The sequence below is a fragment of the Giraffa tippelskirchi genome, chromosome 13 (assembly GCF_054371585.1).
Source record: "Giraffa tippelskirchi isolate mGirTip1 chromosome 13, T2T-mGirTip1v1.2.pri, whole genome shotgun sequence".
Lineage (NCBI taxonomy): Eukaryota > Metazoa > Chordata > Mammalia > Artiodactyla > Giraffidae > Giraffa > Giraffa tippelskirchi.
Genome location: NC_137287.1, coordinates 35,971,537 through 35,996,673, shown reverse-complemented (window position 1 = coordinate 35,996,673; position 25,137 = coordinate 35,971,537). Strand labels below are relative to the sequence as shown.

At 43.5% G+C, this 25,137-nt stretch overlaps 1 protein-coding gene across 4 annotated transcripts in view; it reads left to right on the top strand.

The window, feature by feature from the left end:
• LOC145531678 (uncharacterized) overlaps positions 1–25,137 on the top strand; it is a 468,005-nt gene that overhangs the window by 126,997 nt on the left and 315,871 nt on the right. The window contains exons 3-4 of one of the 4 annotated variants that reach the window (XR_014072657.1): positions 11,927–12,099; positions 13,078–13,174. The exons of the other annotated variants lie outside the window; for them this stretch is intronic. The gene's annotated coding sequence lies outside the window, so the exon portion shown is untranslated. The remainder of the gene's footprint in view (positions 1–11,926; positions 12,100–13,077; positions 13,175–25,137) is intronic. 4 annotated transcript variants of the gene reach the window in all.

Below are 25,137 nucleotides of genomic sequence, written 5' to 3'. Positions count from 1 at the left end.
CCACTAGAGAATACCTGGCCACATAATTCTGAATTTATTCCTCTTATAAGATACAGAATAGCACCCAAGAGACCCGAAAAAGTTCATTCTTCTTCAAAGAACCAACTTTTCTAAGTTGGTACCATTATCATAATTTATGTTTCTTTTTGAGAGTGCAGAACATTTCAAACGCTACAGAAATTTATCCAAAAACATTTAACGTTTGCTTTTGACGTAGGTACATGATAAAGATTTGCTTCAGTGAATGCTTGGGTGAAGAACCCTTCACATCACACAGGAAAATGACAAAAGATCAGCTGGGAAGTATGGTGTGCAGAGTCAAAGCCCTCATGGAACTGGCTTAACCCCAGAATTGGGTAGCGCTCAGGATGTAGTCACTGGAATAGACTTAGATGATTAGAGAGAAGTCTAAGAGTGAAAGCAATATACTAGAAACATGTGCGCATACAGTAAAAGGTGATGAAAAGTCAAGTCCATTGATTCGTTTATATTTTATGGAGTGCCTGCTGTATGCTACACCCTGTGCTGCTGAGGAAGGCAGATTTGATAAGATGATCAGATACCCCAGATTTCCCAGAATCAAAGGATTTCCTGAGAGGTGGGACTTCCACACTAAAACTAGGCAAATGCTGTGATAACTAGGATGCATCCAACACTCTATGACTCTTCAATGTCTGAGGACATTGAATCCTCCGAGAGGACTCAGGAAGGTTGGGTGTTATGGGAAAGTCAGAGATCACTCACCCATAACTGAGGTCTGAGCAGGACCAGGCTGGGACAGAAGAGGATTCGAGGGGGCAGTCCAGCATCTTTGGGGGACTGTGACCGCAGAGGCCTGAGAAAACCCACAAGAAGAGGGTGAGGGGTGAGCACAAAGTGGTGCAAAATGCAGCTGCAGAACTGGGCAATGTCCAGCCTCGTTTGGTACTTAGAGGGCACATGTTAACTTCCTACTAAGTGCAGGTGGAGTGAGTTGAAGCTGGGCTTGGCTTCTCCCCGGCCAGAGGTTGAGATCTGGGCGAGGCAATGAGAATGCTGCCTCCTACCCACTAGACCGGTGGTCAGGGACAAGGCCCTGGCCCTTTGGCTTTGAAGAGAAGAATTCCCACAGAGACAGGAAGTAGTGAAATGAGTAGAGCATTTATTAGGAGGAAAAGAGTTTAGTACATGTGGACAGACTCAGAGTCACACCCTCGTGGCAGTTTGGATCACTTATATTGGGCATTTCTTCCGAGTTTCCTTCAGCCAGTCATCTTGCTTTGCCTGGTTCTGAGTCTGTATTTGGTCCATCTCAGGACCCTCCCACGTGTGTGCACGCATCTCTCAGCCAAGATGGATTCTACAAAGAAGCCTTTAGGAAGACTTGACATCACTCCCCTTTTCACTTCCATGGAGCTTTCTAGTTGGAAAATCTCTTGACTTTGAGAATGAGAAATATGTAGTCTCTAACCTGTAATCTTGGCAGGGCCCAGCCTACTCACTCTTGGTTGTCCTGCTGTTAATATCCTGCAGTTTCTGTCTACTAGAAAGAACTCCAATTGCTTACCCTTGGTGGGGTGGGGGCATCTACCTCCTGCCTCACTACTGCTGATATAACAAATCAGAAACCGTAAAACAGCACCAGTTTATTATCTTACACTTTTGGAGGTCAGAAGAATAGTCACTCAGTTGTGTCAGACTCTGTGTGACCCTATTGATTATAGCCCACCAGGCTCCTCTATCCATGGGATTCTCCAGGCAAGAATACTGGAGTGGGTTGCCATGCCCTCCTCTAGGGGATCTTCCTGACCCAGGGGTTGAACCCAGGTCTCCTGCATTTGCAGGTGGCTTCTTTACCATCTCAGCCACCAGGGAAACCCTGGAAGTCAGAAGTCTGGGCTGAAGTCAAGGTCTTAGCAGGGCTGTGTTTCTTTCAGAGGCTCGGGAGGTAGGGTCTGTTGTGTTACCTTTTCCCAGCTGCTGCAGACTGCCTGCATCCCTTTGCTTCGGACCCTCTTCCACCTTTGGAGCCAGCGATGGAGGGCTGAGTTTTTTTCACATCAAATCACCCTGACACTGACTCCCTCTGTTTCTCTCTTCTCCTTTCACAGTTTCTTGTGATTGCAGGAAACCCACCTAGAAAATCCAGAATAAGCTGTGCATCTTAAAGTCAACTGATTAGCAACCTTAATTCTGTGCGCAGCCTTAATCCCCTTTGCCATGAGACACGTAAAATATTCACAGGTTCTGGGAGTTAGGATATGGAAGCCTTTGGTGGTGGTGTTGGGGAGGTTTGGCTGGGAAGCATCATTCTCCTAACCTTGGGGCACATCAAGGATTTTGTGCTGGGTTTGAAGAGGATGTGAATTCAGAAATGATCAAAGCCTTTCTGGGGATGGAGTGATGGTGGTCTGTTTGCATTTTAAAGGATTACCCTGCTGTGTGTGTGTGTGTTGGGGAGGTGAGACTGAGGAGCAGGTCTGGGGTATGGGGACACCGAGGAAGCTCTTGCCAGGCTGCTGGTGAGAGCTGATGGTCTGGATGCTCTGGACTGGTGCTTGCACCAGGGAGATGGACAGATATAAATAAACCAGAGCTGTAACCCGCAGGTAGCAATGCCATAAATTGGAGAGAGACTAAAGACAGGAGAGAATGAGGAATCCCGTGCTTTTCCATGTGTGTATTCATGAAAAAGACAATTTCCTTTATAAGGGGTCACTTTGTGACCTTGTTGTGGAAGATATAATGATTTCAGGTTGTCTTTGCTGAGAGCATCAAGTAGACACCCACTCAGGGTTAGGTGTACAAGTCTCAGCTTCAGAATTCACATCCCCGTCTGTTTCCTCCAAATGAAACATTTATTCCCCCAAATGCTTTTGAGAGGCGTGTTTCGATATTTGATAAATCTCTCCTGTGCATTTCTTCAAATTTAGAGATAGGAACCTTATCAGAGCCACTTCTGTTTGGTGCTTCTCATGGACCGGTCTATGCTAATCACCTTGACATTTTGTATTCATCAGGTGTGAGAGGAATGCTTTATCCTGAATTGATGGGGACGCTTGTTTCTAATGAGAAATCTGATGAAATCCAGTGCTTTGAATACAGAACATCTGCAAACTTTTGTAGCTTTAGAATTCTTCTGAAGTTTTTCTCTTCCCTTTAGAAGACGACCATGGTGGGTTTCAATGCAAAACTGCATCTCATAGTGATGTTGTTTCTCTATGTGTTAAGGATTTTACTTTAAAACCCCATCAAGGAGGAGAAGGGACATTTTCCAGTGGAAAGATATGAAAATAAGTCTTGGTCTGTCTCAAGGTCTAATACCCCTCTCCCATTCAGTTTCAGTCCCCCCCCCCCACCCCCCCGCCCCAGGAAAGATCATGTCATCAGAAATTCAGGGGAGGAAGAGGCTTTTCACTCTTATTCTCATTTCCTGACATTCTTACTCAAAAAGTCATTATTAGTGGAGAGAACTCTGCCTGTTAGGTAATCTAAGTCTTCCCCTAGCCTGGTGGTATTTCATTATCATTCAAATATGCCACCCACTGCTCCTTCTAAAACCTTTTGAATGGAGGGTCATTAGTAGATTTTTTCCCCCTAAATTATGCACAGTAGTTGCTAAAGCAAGATGGTCTCTAGTGAAGCTCATTCCATGTTGAAGAAGTGGAGTGTAGACTGAGATAATTATCTGGATAATTCACTTTCCTGTTATCTCTCCTGAAATGAACATGTCTCTCATCTTTTCTTTCCTCCCTTCTTACATCCCTTCTGGGTTATCTTTGCCAAAGAAAGGCACTTTCGTTTCCATGCTGCCATAGACTACAGCACATTAAAAAAATTTTTTTTCAAGTGTTAGCTATTTTTTTAAAGGCATGTCAAACTTGTAATGATCCATTTTAAAAGCAGAACTCATCTTTCCCTTCTCAGCCATTTCAGGGGATTAATTCTCTGTTTCTATGCATCAGATTCCCTTTGGGCTGAGGATTACTCCAAACTTGGACTTTGTCTTTATTCTTAAGACTCACAACCCCCTGAGAATTAAAGATGCTTCTTCTTATGAAAACTGCTGGAGGTTTTCAGAGTCTTTTGCTGTTACAAATGTCAGCTGAGCACAACTCGCATTTCATCCTAGGAGAAGGAGCCTCTCCCGGGCATCCCTGTTTTCTGTGGAAGGAAGTGATCAGTCATTCTTGATCTCCGTTCCCCATACACAGTACCAAGGACTGGTGACCCAGAACATGGAAACTGTCGCTGGAGGACCTGCTACTAGGGACCAGGCATGTCCCTGTCTTAAGCAATTTTTCTGGGCCTCGAGTTTTCATCTGTGAAATAGGAACAACATATGCCGACATTAAAGGTGTAGTGATCAGCTGTGTTGGAGAAATGAAGACATTATACACATGTGACATATTCACCTGTTTGCCTTTCACTCTTGAGTAGACCTGATCTCGGGCGACCTGGATCTGCAGCGGCTTGAAGCAGGGCTTCGGTTCCAGGCCAGAGACTGAGGTCGGGCCATGGCAGTGAGAGCCCTGAATTCCTAGCCACTAGACAGACCAGTGGTCAGTGACAAGGGCCCTGGCCATCTGGCTTTGCAGAAAAGAATTTCCACGAAGAAGGAAAGTAGTGAAACAAGTGAACTGCTAATTAGGAGGAAGAAGAATACAGTACCTGGGGATAGACACGTGGTGGGCCCAGAGTCACGCCCTTGTGGTAGTTTGAATCACTTCTATGGGCATTTCTTCCAGGTTCCTTTGGCCGGTCATCTTGCTTTGCCTGGTTCTAAGTCTGTATTTGGTACATCTCAGGGTCCTCCCATGTGTGCATGCATCTTTCAGCCAAGATGGATTTTCCACTGAAGAGGCTACTGCCTTGGCATCACTCACCTTTTGACTTTCAAGGAGCTTTCTAGTCAAGAAGGTCTTCATGACATACAGAATGAGAAACATGTGGTCTCTTATGTCTTATCTGTACAGGGCTTAGCATCTTCTCCTTCTTACTGCTATGGAATTTCAGTTCACAGGTAACAAACTCCACCCACTCTCCCTGGGGCCCATCTATCTCCTGCCTCAGACCCAGACCAGCAGCTTCTGTCATACTCTTTACACTGAGTCCCAACGATGTGGCTGACACGATCCTAGGAGTTGTCACCTTCAGATTAGCATTGCCATTGGCACTTGCCCTCTATCTCTGCAAAGATCAAATTATGAGCTGCTGCAGCTGCTGACCTTCCACACCCCCTGAAAGGAGCTCACAGTGGAGAGCAGGAACAAGGTGCTCTGTGCTCTGGGAAGAATGCCAGAACAGGTCTTAAGATAGTTAGATATCTTCAGGAGAAGATTTTATGAGCCCGATTCTTGTATCTCCTCAAATCTAGAAAAACACTAAAACACTTCATGGTGATAATGGCTCCTCGTGACTAGCAAAAGCTTCATTAGACTAGCAGAAACCTTTTGGAAAATTAAGTGCTTGATTACATGTGTTCCCCTTCATCAAAATCACACATATACTGACCCCCCTCAGACACACATCTTTGGAGCAGTTTCTCACGGCTATCAGAATCCTGTTTCCCGGGCTTCAGTCCTCAACTGCCCCCAAATAACACCTAACTCAGTCTTCCCAGGTGGTGCAAGTGATAAAGAACTCTCCTTCCAATGCATAAGATATAAGTGATGTGGGTTCAATCCCTGGGTCTGAAGATCCCCTGAAGGAGGGCACAGCAACCCACTCCAGTATTCTAGCCTGGAGAATCCCATGGACAGAGGAACCTGGTGGGCTACAGTCCATGGGGTCTCAAAAGAGTCAGACATGACTAAAGGGACTTAAAACGCATGCACACAATACCTAACTTGCAGCTCTCACATTGTGGATTTTTTTTCAGTCAACAGAGTGAGGACACATTGGGAAACAAAACTGCATCCTTGTCCTCCTGGAACTTATCCTCCAGGAGAAGAATCAGAATGTAAGAAATAAGCAAGTGGGTATTTATTAAAGTGACAAATAGTGATAAAGGCTCTGATGACCAGGAAATCAGGGTGTGAGGATGGAAGTGTCCAGAAGGCATGATTTTTGACTGTATGTCTAGATTGTGTTGGGGGAGCCTCTTTGATGACATGATGCTTGAGCAGAGAACTAAAATAACTCCATAAATGAGGCTTGTCTTGAGATTGATGATGTTGATCATGTCAAAGGCTGACTCCTCCCAGACGTTACCAGAACAACCTCTGGATAAGATGAAGATGGGTTTACTAGTTACTGTCTTAGGACAGAGCTTCACAGGTGGTGCTTGTTGTAAAGAATCTGCCTGCCAATGCAGGAGACATAAGAGACCTGAATTCGATCTCTGGGTCGAGAAGATCCCCTGGAGGAAGGCATGGCAACCCACTCCGGTAGTCTTGCCTGGAGAATCCCAAGGACAGAGGAGCCTGGTGGGCCACAGTCCGTGGGATCACAATGAGCCAGACGTGGCTGAAATGACTTAGCACACACATAAGCTATTTCAGCAGAGTCTTCGTTGGGGATGGGCAAAATCACAATATTTTTTGAGATTTCGAAGTGTGTTGAAGATGGATCTTTTCGTGCAGGGACTTGATTAAGAGAGGGTAAAGATTGTGATGTAATAGTTTAGGATTGGTGGACAAAATAAGGCAAGGACCTTGGGATGAAGAGTTCTGAGGGCCTTGGGGTGGAAGAGGATGTTTGATACTTGCTGTTGACAAGCTGATGGGTCTTTCAAAAGTTCCTGCAATAAGCCATAAGGTCATTTGGAGGTTTTGCTTTCTGGGAAGGAGTTTCCTGGAACAGTAAGGTTATATGATGAAGACAATAAAATAATAAAGTCACAATAATGCAGAGAGCAGTAGATGGTTCTGATTCTCAACTACCATCATCATCAGTGTTATCTGTTAAGGTTTATTGAAGACTTACTTTATCTTGATTACAATGCTTGGTCCTAAAGGTACAGCTGTGAACAAGTAGGCATGTTTCTTCCATCTCATAGACTATCTATGGAAATAGACACTAAACAAATCCTTGTGTGAATAATTAATTATGAATATAATTTATAGATGTTGTGTAGGGAGAATGTTACTTGCTATGATGATGACTTGTAAGCCAGAGGGTCCTGAAATGGTCCCGGGTGTCTGATAAAATGCTTCTTGCATGAGTGCTAGCTGAGTAAAGGAGCCAAGGAGATAGTGAGGTGAAGGAGACTGAACTTTATCTCAAGAGCAGGGAGAAACAGAATGTCCCTGTATGTCAATGAATATTGTGTCCCTGTATTCATGCACACGTTGGCACCAACAATATTCTAAGATAAATTCACAGTATACAGTGACAGTGTTTAGAGTCATCCACATTGACATAGTCCATCAGCAATTGCTTGGTCTGTTCTTCTAACTAAATAGCAGTTGTTTGTTGAAAGAATGAGTGAATGTTGAATTAATCGGCACTGTTTAGTTCCTGGGTGACCTCCAACAGATCATTTGCTTATGCAAAGCATATAGAAGCTTGATAGAAGACAAGTTTGCATCCCAGACTAGCCTGCCCAGGAATGCAGAAAAGCAGGCACTTCTCACAGTCAGTCCTCAACTGTTCCCTCTCCTACTGATTCAGTGGGCTTCCCTGGTGGCTCAGATGGTGGTGAATCCACCTGCAATGCAGGAGACCTGGGTTTGATTCCTGGGTTGGGAAGATCCCCTGGAGAAGGAAATAGATACCCTCTCTGGTATTCTTGCCTGGAGAATTCCATAGACAGAGGAGCCTGGTGGGCTACAATCCATGGTGTACCAAAGAGTCGGACACGGCTGAGTGACTTTCACACATTGATACACACATGGATTCAGTAGATCTGGGATGGCACCAGGTTCCTTGGGTGATTCGGATATCCAGCTAGGCTGGGAACCTCTTCTATTTGGGATTTGTCTTCAGTGACCCCTGATGGACTTTTTCTGACATCTTTGGGTATTCCTAAACAAACAAACAAGAGCAGGATGGGGATAACTCAGACTATTTATATCAGCCGGTCCATTTTAATTGGGGACCGGGAAGAGGGAGGAGCTGAGAGGGCTCTGAGAGAAGTTATATCTTAATGCATCGCTCTGCGTGGTTTGAGGTCTTTGCTCTTTGCACACAGTGGGAGATGAGGTTGCCTTGTGATGAAATATAGGGCATACATGGGTCAGGCTGTTTAAGTTCACATTTTGTAGCTGTTCAGACTTGGCCAATTTCTTTCACTCTTTCTTGCCCCATCTGTAACGGAGAGGTTATGTTGGCAAGTCCATATGGTTCTTGAAGGGGCTAAATGAGATACTTCAGTGAAAGACACATAATACAGAGCCTAGAATCTAGTCGACATGCTGTCCATGGCAGGTGCTGCCCTTACATAAGGCTGTCACTCTGCCCCCCACCCTCCCCCGAGAAGGCAAACAGGGAAGAGCTGATTTCAGTGGTGTGCTTCCTTGCTGGGCATGCAATGGGCAGAGACAGATTTGCTTGTATTTGGAAATCAAGCACTTGAGAGGCGATTCTTATCTTGAGATCTGATTCCTGATTGTGTCAGAATCTTACAGCAACTTCCTTCATGGAAAAGAACAGCAGTTGGCATGGATAGCTGATGCCATGCTGTGGGTTATTGGTGTCTCTTACAAATTCCTATCTGAAATAACCTCTGTCTCACTAAGGCTGAACCAAGCACATCTTTATTTTGACTTACACTTTAGACAGGTTTACGGAGGCCAGAATAAAGCAGGAAAATGTCCTTCAGTACTCAAACCAGATAAAACTTTTTGTCATTCCCTACCCTGCTGTCGAGTTGAGTGTGGAATTCACTTAGCTGATAAGAATGGTGACATTTTTCCTCTTTGAAGTTTTATCAGATACGAGTCAGGCAAAGCCATATTTACCATCTACTTTGAGTTTCAAATGTTGGATGGTGGATTTAAAAAAAAAACACGAAGATGTGAAAATCATTGTGAAATAGGCATTTGGAAACTTAAACATTTTTAAATTTTGTATTCAGGTGTAGCTGGTTAACAATGTTGTGATAGCTTCAGGTGAGCAGCAGAGGGACTCAGCCATATATGTGCATGCATCCATTCCTCCCCCTACCCAACTCCCCTCTCATCCAGACGGCCACATAACACTGAACAGAAGTCCCTGTGCTATCCAATAGGCCCATGCTGGTTATCCATTTTAAACATAGCAGTGTGTACATGACCTTCCCAAACTCCCTAACTTTCCCTTCCTTTAATCCTTCCCCCTGCAACCACAAGTTCATTGTCTAAGTCTGTGAGTTGGTTTCTGTTTTATAAATAAGTTCATTTCTTTTTAAATTAAGAATTTGGGAACTTGTAATGAATGTAAGCCATGATATTGGTAAAGCTACCCTATAGAATTAAAATAATGAAAATGAAATACAAACTCAGACGGTTCTAAATCCCATTAAGAGAAATCCTTAGAGAAAAGCTTCCTGCTTGACGTGTGTCATGAATGGAGGGTAAACGTTTTTTTATCGTTTACCAGGATGATACTAATATTCCTGGTGCTCGAAGTCCAGTTGGCAGACAGCGCAGGTATAATCTTCTTGAGAGCACATCTTTGTCCCTGGAGCACAGCCCCGGAATTAACAAGGAAGCAGAGAGTCATGGCGTTTCCCCCAAGAGAAAGAGAAGCGTGAGTTGTGGGCCAGTTGTCAAGGGTAGACTTGGAGCCCTTCACGATTTCTACTTCTTATTTTCCAGTACTTCACAGAAGGGAATGATTAATGAGATTTCCAACTCAAAAGATTTCAGAGGTTCATGGAGATAAGAAAGGAAGGCAATGTAATTTTCTTACCTGGAGTTCTTGCCGTCCCCAGGGGTGGCACTGGGAGCAGTGGTGAACTCAGCTGCCTGTGATCTCCGTGGGGAAGTTGTGTGTGTACCCCGTGGAGGGAATGAATGGAGGGAGACTGACTTTCCTGTTAATTACATTGGCATCCTCAAGCATCTTTTTCAGTGTCCTTAAAAATTCCAAGAAGTCCTAGACTCGTGAGAAGAATCATGCAGCTGGTACTGGATTAAGTTTATTTGTGGGCTGGCCAAAAATTCGTTCATGTCTTTGCACATCGGCTTCTTAGAAAAACCGGGATGAACTTTTTGGCCAACCCAATGGAATACCGGGAGTTGGTGATGGACAGGGAAGCCTGGCGTGCTGCACTCCATGGGGTTGCAAATAGTCAGATATGACTGAGCGACTGAACTGAACTGAACTGAACTGAATTAAATCAAAACAAGTACTTACAGAGATGCTGGGGACTAGATTCCATTCAGTTCAGTTCAGCCGTTCAGTCGTGTCCGACTTTTTGCGACCCCATGAACCACAGCACACCAGGCCTCCCTGTCTCTCACCAACTCCTGGAGTTTACCCAAACTCATGTCCATTGAGTCGGTGATGCCATCCAACCATCTCATCCTCTGTCGTCCCCTTCTCCTCCTGCCCTCAATCTTTCCAAGCATCAGGGTCTTTTCAAATGAGTCAGCTCTTCACATCAGGTGGCCAAAGTATTGGAGTTTCAGCTTCAACATCGGTCCTTCCGATGAACACACAGGACTGATATCCTTTAGGAAGGCCTGGTTGGATCTCCTTGCAGTCCAAGGGACTCTCAAGAGTCTTCTCCAACACCCCAGTTCAAAAGCATCAATTCTTCGGCACTCAGCTTTCTTTATAGTCCAACTCTCACATCCATACATGACCACTGGAGAAACCATAGCCTTGACTAGATGGACCTTTATTGGCAAAGTAATGTCTCTGCTTTTTAATATGCTCTCTAGGTTGGTCATAACTTTCCTTCCTTAATTAAAAGGAGTAAGTGTCTTTTAATTTCATGGCTGCAATCACCATCTGCAATGATTTTAGAGCCCAAAACAATAAAGTCAGCCACTGTTTCCCCATCTATTTCCCATGAAGTGATGGGACCAGATGCCATGGTCTTCGTTTACTGAATGTTGAGCTTTAAGCCAACTTTTTCACTCTCCTCTTTCATTTTCATCAAGAGGCTTTTTAGTTCCTTTCTGCCATAAGAGTGGTGTCATCTGCATATCTGAGGTTATTGATATTTCTCCCAGCAATCTTGATTCCAGCTTGTGCTTCTTTCAGCCCAGCGTTTCTCATAATATACTCTGCATATAAGTTAAATAAGCAGGGTGAAAATATACAGCCTTGACAGACTCCTTTTCCTATTGATTTAATTACTTATAGGGAAAGTTTGCCTAACTTAGGTGGTACTTGTATGCTGAGAATGACATCTCTATAGCTATATCTATAGCTTTCTAGGGATGAACAACCCTTGTAGACTTTCTAAATCCTTTCTCTGTGGTTAATCACCACCATTTTGTGAGTACTTCATGGACACCAAAACACTTTTTTTTCACAAAGTCTGAAATTTAATCCTCATTAACAACCCTAGGAGGTGAAATATGCTGAAAGTGTTAGTCACTCAGTTACATCCAACTCTGCGACTCCACAGGCTGTAGCTGCCAGGCTCCTCTATCCATGGGATTTTCCAGGCAAGAATACTGGAGTGGGTTGCCACTTCCTCCTCCAGGGGCTCTTCCCAACCTAGAGATTGAACCCAGGACTCCTGCACTGCAGGGAGAGTCTTTACTGTCTGAGCCGCTGGGAAGTAGAGATATTAGTTCTATTTTACAAGTGAATTCAGATGAACTTTACAAATGAATTTGAACTAGGGCCTGAAGCACATTGAGACCCACACTTTTGGTCAGTATTCTATTCCGCCTCCATCACAACTGGTTGCACAGCCCCTGGCACTCCAGTGGAATTGCATGAAATGAAGACAAGACCCCACGCAGTAGACACTTGGCAGACATGCAGGGGCCAAAGCAAAGTTATAATATGTCAGATATGTTGTCTTATTCCTACCCCTTTTTCTGTTGCTTTTTAACCACAGTTCTGGCAAGAGTTTGTGATGGAGGAGTTTTATGATTTAAAGGATGGAGTTCACAGAGTTCCCATCTTCTACTGGAGGAGGAATGGTTTGTGCCAATGGAAATACATGCAGTCCTAATAATAAGAGGATATTTGTGTATGGACACAGAATAATACACACCCATGTCATCACAGGTATGCAGATGGACGTGGCTGAACTGTACTGTAGAAAATTAAATCAGTGTTAATGTCATTCGGAAATGAGAGGAAAGATGATGACCTTGAAGCCTACAGAATGCCTGGTTCTTTGTGCACATAAATTCATTTATTTCCCAACATATCTGTAAGAATATGTACCATTTTTGCCATTATATATCTGGATAGCCAACTCATTGGAAAACACCCTGATGCTAGGGAAGGTAGAAGGCATGAGGAGAAGGGGACGGCAGAGGATGATATGGTTGGATGGCATCACCGACTCAATGAACATGAGTTTGAGCAAGCTCTGGGAGATGGTGAAGTACAGGGACACCTGACATGCTGCAGTCCATGGGCTCGCAAAGAGTCAGACATGACTGAGCGACTGAACAACAAGACAGATTATGTAGCTTGTCCAATTTGCAAAATTAATACATAGCACAGCCATCATAGGGCTCTCCTGGTGGCTCAGTGGTAAAGAATCTACCTGCCAATGCAGGAGACGCATGTTCAGCCCCTGGGTCGGGAAGATCCCCTAGAGAAGGAAATGGCAACCCACTCCAGTATTCCTGCCTGGAGAATCCCACAGATAGAGGAGCCTGGCGGGCTGCAGCCCATGGAGTCACTAAGAGTCGGACATGACTTAGTGTCAGAAGTAGAACAACAACAACCATCTTGCACGTGATATATTAACTTGTTCCCTCCCATTGGGATATAAGTGTTATTTAAACAAGCACCTTATTCCTTTTATTGATAGGATACTTTTGCCTAAAAATCATACTAGGCATTGAATATGCTGTTCACCACCTGTCTGTTGAAATAATGATCACAATTGTGATTGCACTCTTTTTGACAAATGACCAAAATTTGGTGTTTATGTGTAATGATGATGATGACCATCCATGGTCACTCATGAATGGTAATGACATTAGAGCTTTAGTCTGAAAATTTTCCAAAGACTTTTTTTTTTTTTAGCCCAGGGAGAAAAGAAGAGGGTTATAAGCCGTGAGTGGAGGAAGTAAAAAAGCTACAGAACAAAAATAATCATCTATTTATCCTGTCCATGCTTCAGGTTAGTATGCAAAGTCTTTGGTGACTTTGAGAAATAATTCATACAGCACTATAAAAAAAAAAAAGGATAACCTGTGTGTTTAGAAATAAGGGGCATTCATCATAGTGAAACAGCAAAAACTTTTCAATCCCATCCATTAAGTCATGAAGGCTGCAAGTTGGTTGCCTGTCTATTTAGTATTTCCAGACAGTGACTGTACAGTACAAAGCAATTTGCTTTTATATAATTTCCTTCATGCTTGCAAACACAACAAGCATCACAGGGAGAGTCAGTCATGAGCTGAAGAGAGAAAGGGAATGATTTAAAGTGGGAGAGTGGTTCATTTGCTTTGGGGTATGAGAAACAATTATTTCAATAGGCCGGAGTTTCTGCAGGAAGTCAGGTGAATAAGAATGCTTGTGCTGGCCCTCTGCTTTCTCAGGACTGCTTTGCCTAAGTAACTTTTTCTATTTAAAGGATTTCTTACTGAGCCGTGAATGCTTTTTACTGTGATGAGGGCCAGATTTGCCTCCTAGGAACCTGGGACCAGTAGTTCCAGTTCCCCCAACTTCTCCCAAAGATCATCTACTCTGACCTTGCTGCTTTTATCATTAAGTCATGTATTTGAAATGAATTTGGATTTTAGCCAGGATGGAGAACCCAATCTTCACATAAACTCCTTTTTAGCTCTGTGATCAGTTTTCATTTATTTATGTATACATTTGCTTATTTGAGAGAGGATTAGCTCATTTGCCTTCCTTGATGTATATTTTTTAAACTTCTTTTGTGTGTTTTTTTAACTTTTTATTTTATACTGGAGTATAACTGCTTAGGGGCTTCCCAGGTGGTACTAGTGGTAAAGAACCCATCTGCCAACGCAGGTAGACATAACAGACACAGGTTCTATCCCTGGGTCAGGAAGATCTGGAAGAGGGCATAGCAACCCATTCCAGTACTCCTGGTGGCTCAGACGGTAAAGAATCTGCCTGCAATGCGGGAGACCTGGATTCGATCCCTGGGTTGGGAAGATCCCCTGGAGGAGGGCATGGCAGTCCACTCCAGTATGCTTACCTGGAGAATCCCCATGGACAGAGGAGCCAGATGGGCTACAGTTCATGGGGTCACAAAGAGTTGGACACAGCTGAGCTACTAAGCACATAGCCAATTAACAATGTTGTGATAGTTTCAGGTAGACAGCAGAGCAACTCAGCCATACGTGTATATGTATCCATTCTCCTAGAAACTCCCCTCCCATCCACGCTGCCACACAACACTGTAAACTTCCTTTGTGTTTTCACTGACTAATATAACTAGACAGTTATTAGGTTTCTCTAATAAGCTGTAAAGTTTCTTTGAAGTGCCAGGCGTTGCACTAGGGCTTAGAGCTAGAGTGGGAAGTAAACACAAGGGTGGCCGTAGGAAGCTTTCTTGACCCTGGAGAGCTTAGGAAAGATGAGTCCTTGAGCCCAAATGCATTGCTTATGGGACATTCAAAGCCCTCGTCATGATGCTTTTGAATTCCCTATGTCCATGGCCCCCGGTTTTCTGCAGCGTCTCCCGGGTGTTTGGCTCCGACGTACAATTCTTTGTGCCACTGGTTTCCATGCAGTTGAAACAAACTGATGATGAGTTGAGCAGATGTTAGTGTAGATCCGAAGGACACAGGGAGGGCTCCTGTCTCAGGAGGCAGAGTCCCCGTGACACAGCGCTGTCCTCCCAGCTTTTCTCCCCTCAGTGAAGAGCCCCATTGTACAATTTGCCCTTCTTGCTTTCAGTCTCCTTGTCCAGAACAATGAATACACAGACATGCAAACATCCTCCCCAACCTGCTGCAGAGAGGTTTTGTCTTCTGTCTCCATACTCAGCCCATCTCTCACCTCCAGTGGGACCCGTCTACTCCCCACTGCATCTTCCCTCACCTGCATTTCTTCTGTAAACCTTCACCATCTCCCCGCCTCCACTCTGGGTCTGCTCCAGGCTCTTCTCCCATGTGGATGCTTCCACATGTGGTCAGGTCCGTGTTCCTGATGTGTAGACTTCAGTGGCTCAAGGTTAAACTCCTTTCAAAGGATCCAGACCATATTTTTCTCTGTATGACCTTTCAGGTCTCTGCCCACCTCTCTTTTCTTCTCCTCTTCTCTCTGTTCCAAGAGCACTGGTCTTCTTTAACTCCTTCAAAGAACCTTCCTTCCTTCCATCCCTGACATTTGCACAGGCTGTTCCTCTGTCTGGAATATTCCCCCTACCCCATCTTACCAATCTCCAGATCCAAGGGTCTCTCTAACCTGGTGGTGCATCTTCAGTATTTAACACAAGGACAAACCAGTCAATCCCAAAGGAAATCAACCTTGAATAGTTTTTGGAAGGACCAATGCTGAAGCTGAAGCTCCAGTACTTTGGCCATCTGACTGGAAGAGCCAAGTCATTGGAAAAGACTCTGGTGCTGGGAAAGATTAAGGGCAGAAGGAGAAGGGGGCAACAGAGGATGAGATGGTTGTATGGCATCGTCGACTCAATGGACTTGTGTTTGAGCAAGCTCTAGGAGATGGTGAAGGACAGGGAAGCATGGCGTACTGCACTCCATGGGGTCACATAGAGGCCGACAGGACTGAGTGACTGAACACCAACCATCACCTAGAAGGCTTTCATTTACTACAGAATGAATCAATATGTGAATGATCAATGAATGAATGGAACAAAGTGAGTTCTGAGGTTTCCATGGAGATAACATTATCCATCCAACGAGGTCCACTTACTTTACAGGTTCATGCCCCTAAAGCCATGGTGTAACTACAGGTTAGTGGACATACATATATTTTCTTCTTCTGATAGCTATGGGGACCTAGGAGCAGTGGCATCCTGCTAGCAATGCTCATACCTTGACTCCAGAGCTCAGGTTCTAATGTCATTTCCAGTAACTCCTTGAAGAAGTAGCTGAGTCCAGGTCTTAGACAGGAATTATACAAGATGAGCCAGGAGGATCTTAAACTGCCAAAATGTAAGCAAGTGCTCAGAAAACAAAACAATGGGGCTTTGTCAAAGAAATAGAGGAGCCTGAAAGAGCTCCTGATGGCCAAACTGGAACAATTTGAGCAACAAAATAAAGTAATATTGTATTATAACCCAAAGGATAAAATATACTACCTAGACAGTGTATTAAAAAGCAGAGACATCATTTTGCCAACAAAGGTCCGCATACTCAAAGCTATGGTCTTTCCAGTAGTCATGTATGCATGTGAGAGTTGGACCATAAAGAAGGTTGATTGCCAGAGAATTGATGCTTTCAAATTGTGGTGCTGGAGAAGACTCTTGAGAGTCACTTGAACTACAAGGAGATCAAACCAGTCAATACTAAAAGAAATCAACCTTAATAGTCATTGGAGGGACTGATGCTGAAGCTGAAGCTCCAGTACTTTGGCCACCTGATGTGAAGAGTTGACTCACTGGAAAAGATCCTGATGCTGGGAAAGATTGAAGGCAAAAGAAGAGGGGGCTGGCAGAGGATGAGATGGTTAAACAGCATCATGGACTCAATGCACATGAATCTGAGCAAACTCCAGGAGATAGTGGGCTTCCCTGATAGCTCAGGTGGTAAAGAATCTGCCTGCAATGCAGGAGACCCTGGTTCGATTCCTCAGTCAGGAAGATCCCCTGGAGAAGGAATAGGCTGTCCACTCCAGTATTCTGGCCATGAGAATTCCATGGACTGTATAGTGTATGGGGTCACAAAGAGTTGGACTTGACTAAGCGACTTTCACTTTCACTTTCTGGGAGATAGTGGAGGACAGAGGAACCTGGCATGTTACAGTCCATGGGGTCCTAAAGAGTCAAACATGACTTAGCAACTGAACAACAACAGCAGCATAAAGTAAATTTCCATAAGTTCATACTGATGTAAATGAATTCTTGAATAAATTAATACATGCAAGAGGAGAAGCAAATCTCCAGGGTAGAAGAATTCCAAATAATTTACTTACATTCTTCATCCTCAAAGAAGTGAAGCAGAACTCTGCACTCTGGAGTGCTGGCTATACATAGTGATTTTTCCCCAAAAAGTACAGTGTGAAAAGCCAAAAAGAATAAAGGAGTTTTATGGTGGGGAAGCCTGTTGGACACCTGCTCAGCCAGGAGATCGGAGTCACATCAACAACAATAACTATGTTGATTGTAGGTCCCCTTGATCAGATGTGATGAACTTGGAATTTTTCCTCTGTGATCTTCCTCCCAAGACCAGTAACCCTAGTCTAATAAGGAGAAAAATGCTAGACAAATCCTCATTGAGAGACAGTCTACAAAATCCCTGAGCGGTACTTCTCATAACTGTCAAGGTTTTCAAAAATAGGGAAAAACTGAGAAATGGTCCCAGCCCAGAGGTGCATAAGGGGACAGGATGACTAAGGTACTATTGCTGTGATATTCTCAGTGGGATCCTAGAACAGGGAAGGGACATTCGGTGAAAACCAAGGGAATCATTCCAAGAGTGGGCTTTAGTGAATCATAATGTGTTGATACTGGTTCATTAATCTGACAAATGTCCCGTAGCAATGTGATCATAATAAAGAAAATTATTAATGGGTGTGTCCTCTATGAGAACTCTCTTTGAAATTTTTCTGTAAATCCAAACATATTCTAAAAAAAATAAAAAAAATCAGCTCTGTGAAGGGAAAAGAAAAGCCATGGGCAATCATTCTTCCAGCGGCTGGTGATGGATCCCACCTTGCTGCTACCCTGGGCCAAGACTCAACTGGGATTCTGCCCTTCTGTCACTCTCCCTGGCCCCTCCCCTCGTGCCCTGCCTGCAGATTTTATTTTCCTTTGCTTCACACAGCACTCAGCTGCTGTCACAGGCAAATATCTGACTGCCTGGTATGCTATTGTTCAACACACTGGGGAAAAACGAGCCTTCTTGCTGGAGTCTGGGTCCCTGAGCAAATAAACAGAAAAGAAAAACGGTACCTGCAGTGGGGTGACAAGGTCGAGAGAAAGATGAGGAGGCAGATGATGGAGAAGTCTGTCATTGACTCAGCATTTGGGGAAATCCCACCCTTCTCATCTCCCCATTTATACCATTCCCCGGTTGCCCAGCTCTCTACCCCCACCCCCAGTTCATCAGTGAACATGGGAGGGTGCTGTGGTTGCTGGCAAGATGTCCATTCCCAGGGTTCAGGGTTGGAACCAAGTGTTTTGCGTCTGTAGCTTTCATGCTGGTTTTAGATGCTCTGCCTAAGCTCTGGAGTCTTGCATTCTAGATTCTCTGCTGGGCACTGGAAACAGACTGGAACAGAAGTGGGTGGTGCAAAGACTCTGGGAAATCCCAGTGGTGCTATAGGAGCAAGCGTCTCAGAACCCTGTTGAGAGGGCAGAAGTGGACGGTGAACTCCACGCTGTCTAGTTCACCCTCCAGCTGTGAGACTTTGGAGAAGCCATTTAACCTTGATGAGCCTGACATGCGGAATGGGGAGACACTAATCATAGCTGCTTCACGAAAGTGTGTGAAGATTATATGCATCGACACAGATAAAGGACTTTAGGAGGAGTCCCTGGCATCTGGTAAGCTCACAATATAGAAGACCCCCAACTCCACCCCAAATTAATTGTGTACACTTAAAATGTGAAGCAGTAATATTTCCTGTTTCATCTCTTGATCTTGTCTTGTGCGTCTGTGCGCAGTCATGTCTGACTCTTTTGTGACTCCATGGGCTATAGCCCACCCGACTCCTCTGTCCATGGGATTCTCCAGGCAAGAATACTGGAGTGGGTTGCCATTCTTCTCCAGGGGATCTTCCCAACCCAGGGATCATCGAACCCACAACTCCTGTGCCCCCTGCATTGCAGGCAGATTCTTTACCTCTGAGCCACGGGGGGAGCCCAAAAGTGTTGTCTTAGAAAAAAAATTAGAAATCCATCAGCCTAAAGGCAATATTTGTAATTGAGCAGACTTAAATTTTGTCTGGATTATTAATTTACTAATCAATTCTGTAGGTAAAGTTCAAACTGAGAAGTCTCATTTTTCCCATTATTAATCATTTGAATATGCCATTTACTGAATAACTATTATGTACCAGACTCTGCGGTAAGTGCTTTATGTAATTGTCTCATCTTCCCAACAGCAGGAGGTAGATACTGTTATTCATTTCGCTTAACCCAGCATCAGAGAGGTTAGGGGACATTTCAAGTTTGCAAGGCTTGAAGCCGGGATTCAGAACAGGGCTTGCAGATTCCAGTGATAACCTCTCCGTGGTGATGCTCTATTGCCTGTTTGTTCATTAACTTAGAAAAGAGTGGTAAGAGGCATCTTGCATCTCCCTGCTTTTATGGGGAGAGAGGATGACAACAGAAGGTGCTGTTTGCACAGGTATGAAGGTGATTCAATGCTGGAAGAGCGTGGAGAATTTGAGACGCATTCAGGCAGCCAGTCTAAGACCCGGGAGTCTGCTTTCTCCCTTGATTATCCCTATGCTCCGTTGGTTTCCGTGGAAGGTGGGTCGTTTGGCTTTTCACTCAGCCCAGGTCTGAGGAGTTAGCTTCTAACAGCTTATGGCTGAGAAGGGTCTTTTGAACTCTCCTGGGCTTCATGAATCACTGAACATGGAAATTTTCAGTCGCTTGATGGGAAGATTTCCTGTGCCGTGTTTTTTGGTATTTTTAGGGCTAGAGTACAGTCAATCCTAAAGGAAATCAGTCCTGAATATTCATTGGAAGGACTGATGCTGAAGCTGAAACTCCAATACTTTGGCCACCTGATGCGAAGAACGGACTCATTGGAAAAGACTCTGATGCTGGGAAAGATCGAAGACAGGAGGAGATGGGGTCGACAGAGGATGAGATGGTTGGATGGCATCACTGACTCGATGGACATGAGTTTGAGTAAACTCCGGGAGTTGGTGATGGACAGGGAATCCTAGCGTGCTGCAGTCCATGGGGTCGCAAAGAGTCAGAAAAGACTGAGTGACTGAACTGAACTGAACTGATATTCTCTGAATGAGAGAAGCCCCCACGTATTGTCACTTTTTAGCCCCATGCTTTCTTAGCTGTGCCTTGCCATTGGTGTATGGACACAATGAAGATCACTTTATTAACAAAGGAACACACTGCCTCACATCCTGTTGACTTCTATTCTTATTGCCCACTGCTTCTGTATTTGAGAGGTTTTGCAGACGTTCAGTCTTCTAATCCCTTCTACCCCAAATGCATCTTTTGTGTCATGAGCCATCCGGAATTTGACAGCCTACTATGTGTGCCTCCTGCCATCTTCTAGTCCATAAAACCACTGAGGATGTTTGAAGAATACACTTGAAACAATTTAGTAGTATTTATATGAATTATAAAACCTCATCTGGTGCTTAAAATTAACACTGGGTGATTAGATCATTAAATTAATGGGCTGTGATCTATGTCCTCCAAGATTTCAAAAATACCATTCTTTTAATTGTTAATTAGTGGAAGTACTGATCACAGAGCATGAGGAACAATTTTGCTTATTTTCATTGTGTTGTGTGTGATTATGTGAATTATTAACTCTGAGTGGCATTCAATTTAGTTCATTTCTGTGGCTTTATGAACTATTTCCAGTCTGCATCTGTTCTTGTTTTCAATTAAAAAATATGACATATAGATTTCAGCCTGTACCTTGTAATGAAAATAAGAAGGAAAAAATAACTTTCTTAAACTTGTATATAATTGTGTAATATTTCTTTATAGAATTTGTCCCACTGTGTACCTGCCTTAAAGATTTTCCTTATAAGAAATGAGATGTGCCAAAATTTTGGCAAAGAAAATTTGAACTTTTATTGACTGTAGAGTTAGTGCTAGTATATACCTCTACTCCTGGAACCAAAAGTTCTTATCAGATTTATTGAGATTATTTTAACATTCTGAAACAGATTGTCCACACTATATTTGGAAAAAGAACCCAAGTGCAAGATAGATGTATTTGCAGCTTAGATCTCAAGTTTTTATTATAGTTGTCATTGGATATTTTTGAACGTCTCTACTCTTCTATTTTATAGAAATGGCAATGCCACTCAGTTTCATCCAGTTCCAATACAGTTGTTACATCCCAGGGAAGGATGGGCTATCTATTGCTTGACAAAGCCTTTGAAAAGTAGATGATGCAATTTCAGTAGTTTTGGAAATAATCTTCCCAGAAACATACTTACTCATTATCAGTTCAGTTCAGTCGCTCAGTCGTGTCCAACTCTTTCTGACCTCATGGACTACAGCATTCTAGGCCTCTCTATCCATCACCAACTCCCAAAGTTTACTCAAACTCATGTCCATTTAGTCAGTGATGCCATCCAACCATCTCATCCTTTGTCATCCCCTTCTCCCCTGCCTTCCATCTTTCCCAGCATCAGGATCTTTTCAAATGAGTCAGTTCTTCATATCAGGTGGCCAAAATATTGGAGTTTCAGCTTCAACAGCAGTCCTTCCAATGAAGATTCAGGACTGATTTTCTTTAGGAGGGACTGGTTGGATCTCCTTGCAGTCCAAGGGGCTCTCAAGAGTCTTCTCCGACACCACAGTTCCAAAGCATCAATTGTTCGGTGCTCAGCTTTCTTTATAGTCCAACTCTCACATCCATACATGACTACTGGAAAAACTTAACTCATTATAGGTTTTAATAAAAGTATGTTGTGGTGTTAAGACTATTCATTTATGTTTCTAAGAACAGGGAGAGGACCCCTCTACCCCACAAGTCTATGGATACCTTTATGTAGATAGCAATATAAACAGCACCACCTACAGTTGTGTTGTGTACAGTGTGGGGTCTTGATGAATCCGTTTCCTCAGGTTGTTGAAGCTGAGGATCAGCACCTTGCATTGCATCCTGTTGTCTTCCTGAAGAATTATGGTTTTGAATTGTGGTGCTGGAGAAGACTCTTGAGAGTTCCTTGGACTGCAAGGAGATCAAACTAGTCAATCCTAAAGGAAATCAACCCAAAATATTTGTTGGAAGGACTGATGCTGAAGCTGAAGCTCCAGTACTTTGGCCACCTGATGTGAAGAACTGACTCATTGGAAAAGACCCTGTTGCTGGGAAAGATTGAAGGCAAAAGGAGAAGGGGAGGGCAGCAGAGGATGAGACAGTTAGATAGCATCACCAACTCAATGGACATGAATCTGAGCAAACTCCAGGAAATAGTGAAGGACAGGGAAGCCTGGCGTGCTGCAGTCCATGGGGTGGCAGAGTCGGACACGACTGAGCAGCTGAACAACAATCACCACGTGTCACCCACTAATCTGTGAGTTGAAGACAGAGTTGATAACAAAACAGACAAAATCTCTATCTTTAGGAGCTTGCATTCTAATCTACTGGATCAAATGCTTGATTCACTAGAGATCTCATCTGTGGGGTAATTATAACATATTGCCTCATACAAAAAGCACAGTAGGATCATTTCCATGGTAGTAAGTGTTTTGGATCACAAAAAGGAAGTCTTGCCCACCCCCCGCCGCCCACCATCCAAAACTTAAATGAGAAACAACTTTATATAATGGATTCATATCACTTCTATTTGTGAAATTCTCCTCTTTGAACTCCCACCCAAGCCCCATGCACTAACCTTTTGCCTAATTTGTCAGGGTAAGACTTGTACCAAAAGACACTCTTACAGATGCCATGATCTGCTTTCCAAATGCTTTGGGAATTTCCATAATATTGAATATACATAAAGAATACATGGTCAGGGGTTCCTGCGCTGAGGCAAGGTGCTAAATTTGTCTGATTCGAGGCCACCTGCTCGCATGTCATCCGTTGGCACCAGCCCACGAGTTCGTGTGCCAGGACATATGAAATTAAGTTTACCTGATGCTCTGTGACAGCGACTTTCTGTTACAACGTGCAAATTAGATTAGGTTAAGATAGAGGGCAGAGGGAATGGATGGCTTCATAGATTGATACTAGAACAGTGTTGGCCTTAACCAGAAGGTGACTGGTTATGATCCAGCTGGGGTCACGGGCGGTCACAGGTTCCTATTACTGATGCCTGTGCAGTGACCTGTGCAGAAATGCATGGTTTATTTTTTATTGGATTTTACAGTACAGCCAAACAGCATCTTACTGGTGGGACTTCATTGCCCTTTACTTCGGAATTTGAGGAAGGAAGGTCAAAGAGTGACTAGAGGAAGGAAGCTGAAGAAACTAGTTGTCTCTTGAATATTGCTGGGTCCCAGTCCCATGTGAATTAGGGGACAATGTGGTACCCACTCCCACATCCAGCCTCACACTGACATGATCTGCGTATCTTAAGGCATGTTTGCATAGGTATTCTCTCCACATGAAATGACCTAATTACAGACTTGAAAATTTACCAGAAGAATCCTTTTTTTAGTTAAAGGAGGCTAATGTTGCCTCTGCCTCATTAAATAGCTCAATTGACGTCAAATGCGTTTTTCACTTGTATTGAAAATTCAGAGATTCTCAACTTCATCTGATTTTTGAAGATTATTGTTCATAATGTGGTATTCAGTTGAGTAATAAACTTTAATAAAGCATCCATGGTACAATTTAATGACATTTACCCAAAGCTTAATGGCATAAACAAAGGGCTGAAGGGAAAATAGATTCAGATATTTAAGCATAATATACACAAAAACCTTAATATTTCATTGGAAAGTTGACCAGTGATGCACAGAATGAAACAGAAATGACTATCAAAGGGATTAGAGTATGATCTAGAGAGTTTTCAAGGATGGAATTGATGGGTTTATTAATTTGCTTAATTGTTTTTGGCACTGTCTTTTATACTACTTTCATTTTAAGTAAAGTTGAGGTCGTTTCTGGTAAGGTGAGTGTTACATTTTTGAAGGGAACAACAAGAGAAACATTCAGAAGACATTCTTAAAGTTTTTGGAGATGAAATAGAAAAAAAACACTTTGGGGCTTAGCTAAGAGGCTAAAGGGAAAAACGGATTTTACATAAAAATCAATCGCTCTGTTCACTGACACGCAGTGACAGAAATAATAATTGTGTCCGTGTAGAACCAGACCCCCTTGTTACTTTTTAATGAAGTCTGTCTGATTCTGTGATATTTTTGGCCTAGGAAATGAAAGAGATGTTTTATTAAATGAAGCTAGGTCTATATAGGTAAAATGACTGAACACTTGTGTAATTTTATACCGCACACTAAAAACCAAATACAGAAAAAATAGAGAACAGGAATATAGTTCAAAACCACTTACTCCCCCGCCCCCTAGAAGCCTTATCTGTGTTGTCAGTGGCACAGTGGCCCGTATTTTGCATTTGAACAATGGCAGGAAGCCATTGGAAAGGAAAGAAAGGTTTTCCCTACCCCCCTCTTGAATCCTTATGCCACAGCGTCTGTTCCCTGCTGGAGTGAGAAGTCCAACTCTTCTTTGTGAGCCAAGGAAAATAGGACCTTTTTCAAATTCTGTTCTGCTAAGATGCTGGCAGAATTCAAACGTGCTTTCCCCAAACAGTGTAAAGCCTTTACCTGCTTTAAGCTGCTAAAAGCTGGTTAAAGCTTGGTTTACCAAGGTGAAAAGTTTGCTTATAATCTTTCTCTCTTTTGTTTTTTTTCCCTCTAGGCTTTTCTTGTTTCCTCTCTGTCTCTGTCTCTCTCTCTCCTTCTCCCTGTCTGCCCCTTTCTTTCCTCCCTGCCACTTTCTTTGCAACATTAAAGTACTTAGTGCAAGCTCAGCATTATTACTTTTAACACTCAGCTTGCCAAGGGGCGTGCAACTCAAAGAAAGCTTCTTTGTTTTAAGCAGACCTCCTCTCTTTTTTATTGAACCTGCAGTGGGAACCTTGAGCTGACCATTTTCCCCCCAGGCAATGTGCATGTAAGTGTGTGTAGATGTGTGTAGACGTGTGTAGACATGCTGTCATAGAGACATCCGGTCACTGGGAGGGTCTGTGTGGTCCACTGATTTCTCAAGTTTCACATGTGATGTGTTTGGTCAAATGACTGAGACAGAAGCATCCTTCTGTGTAATTCCTCACCCTGAATTGCACAGTCAA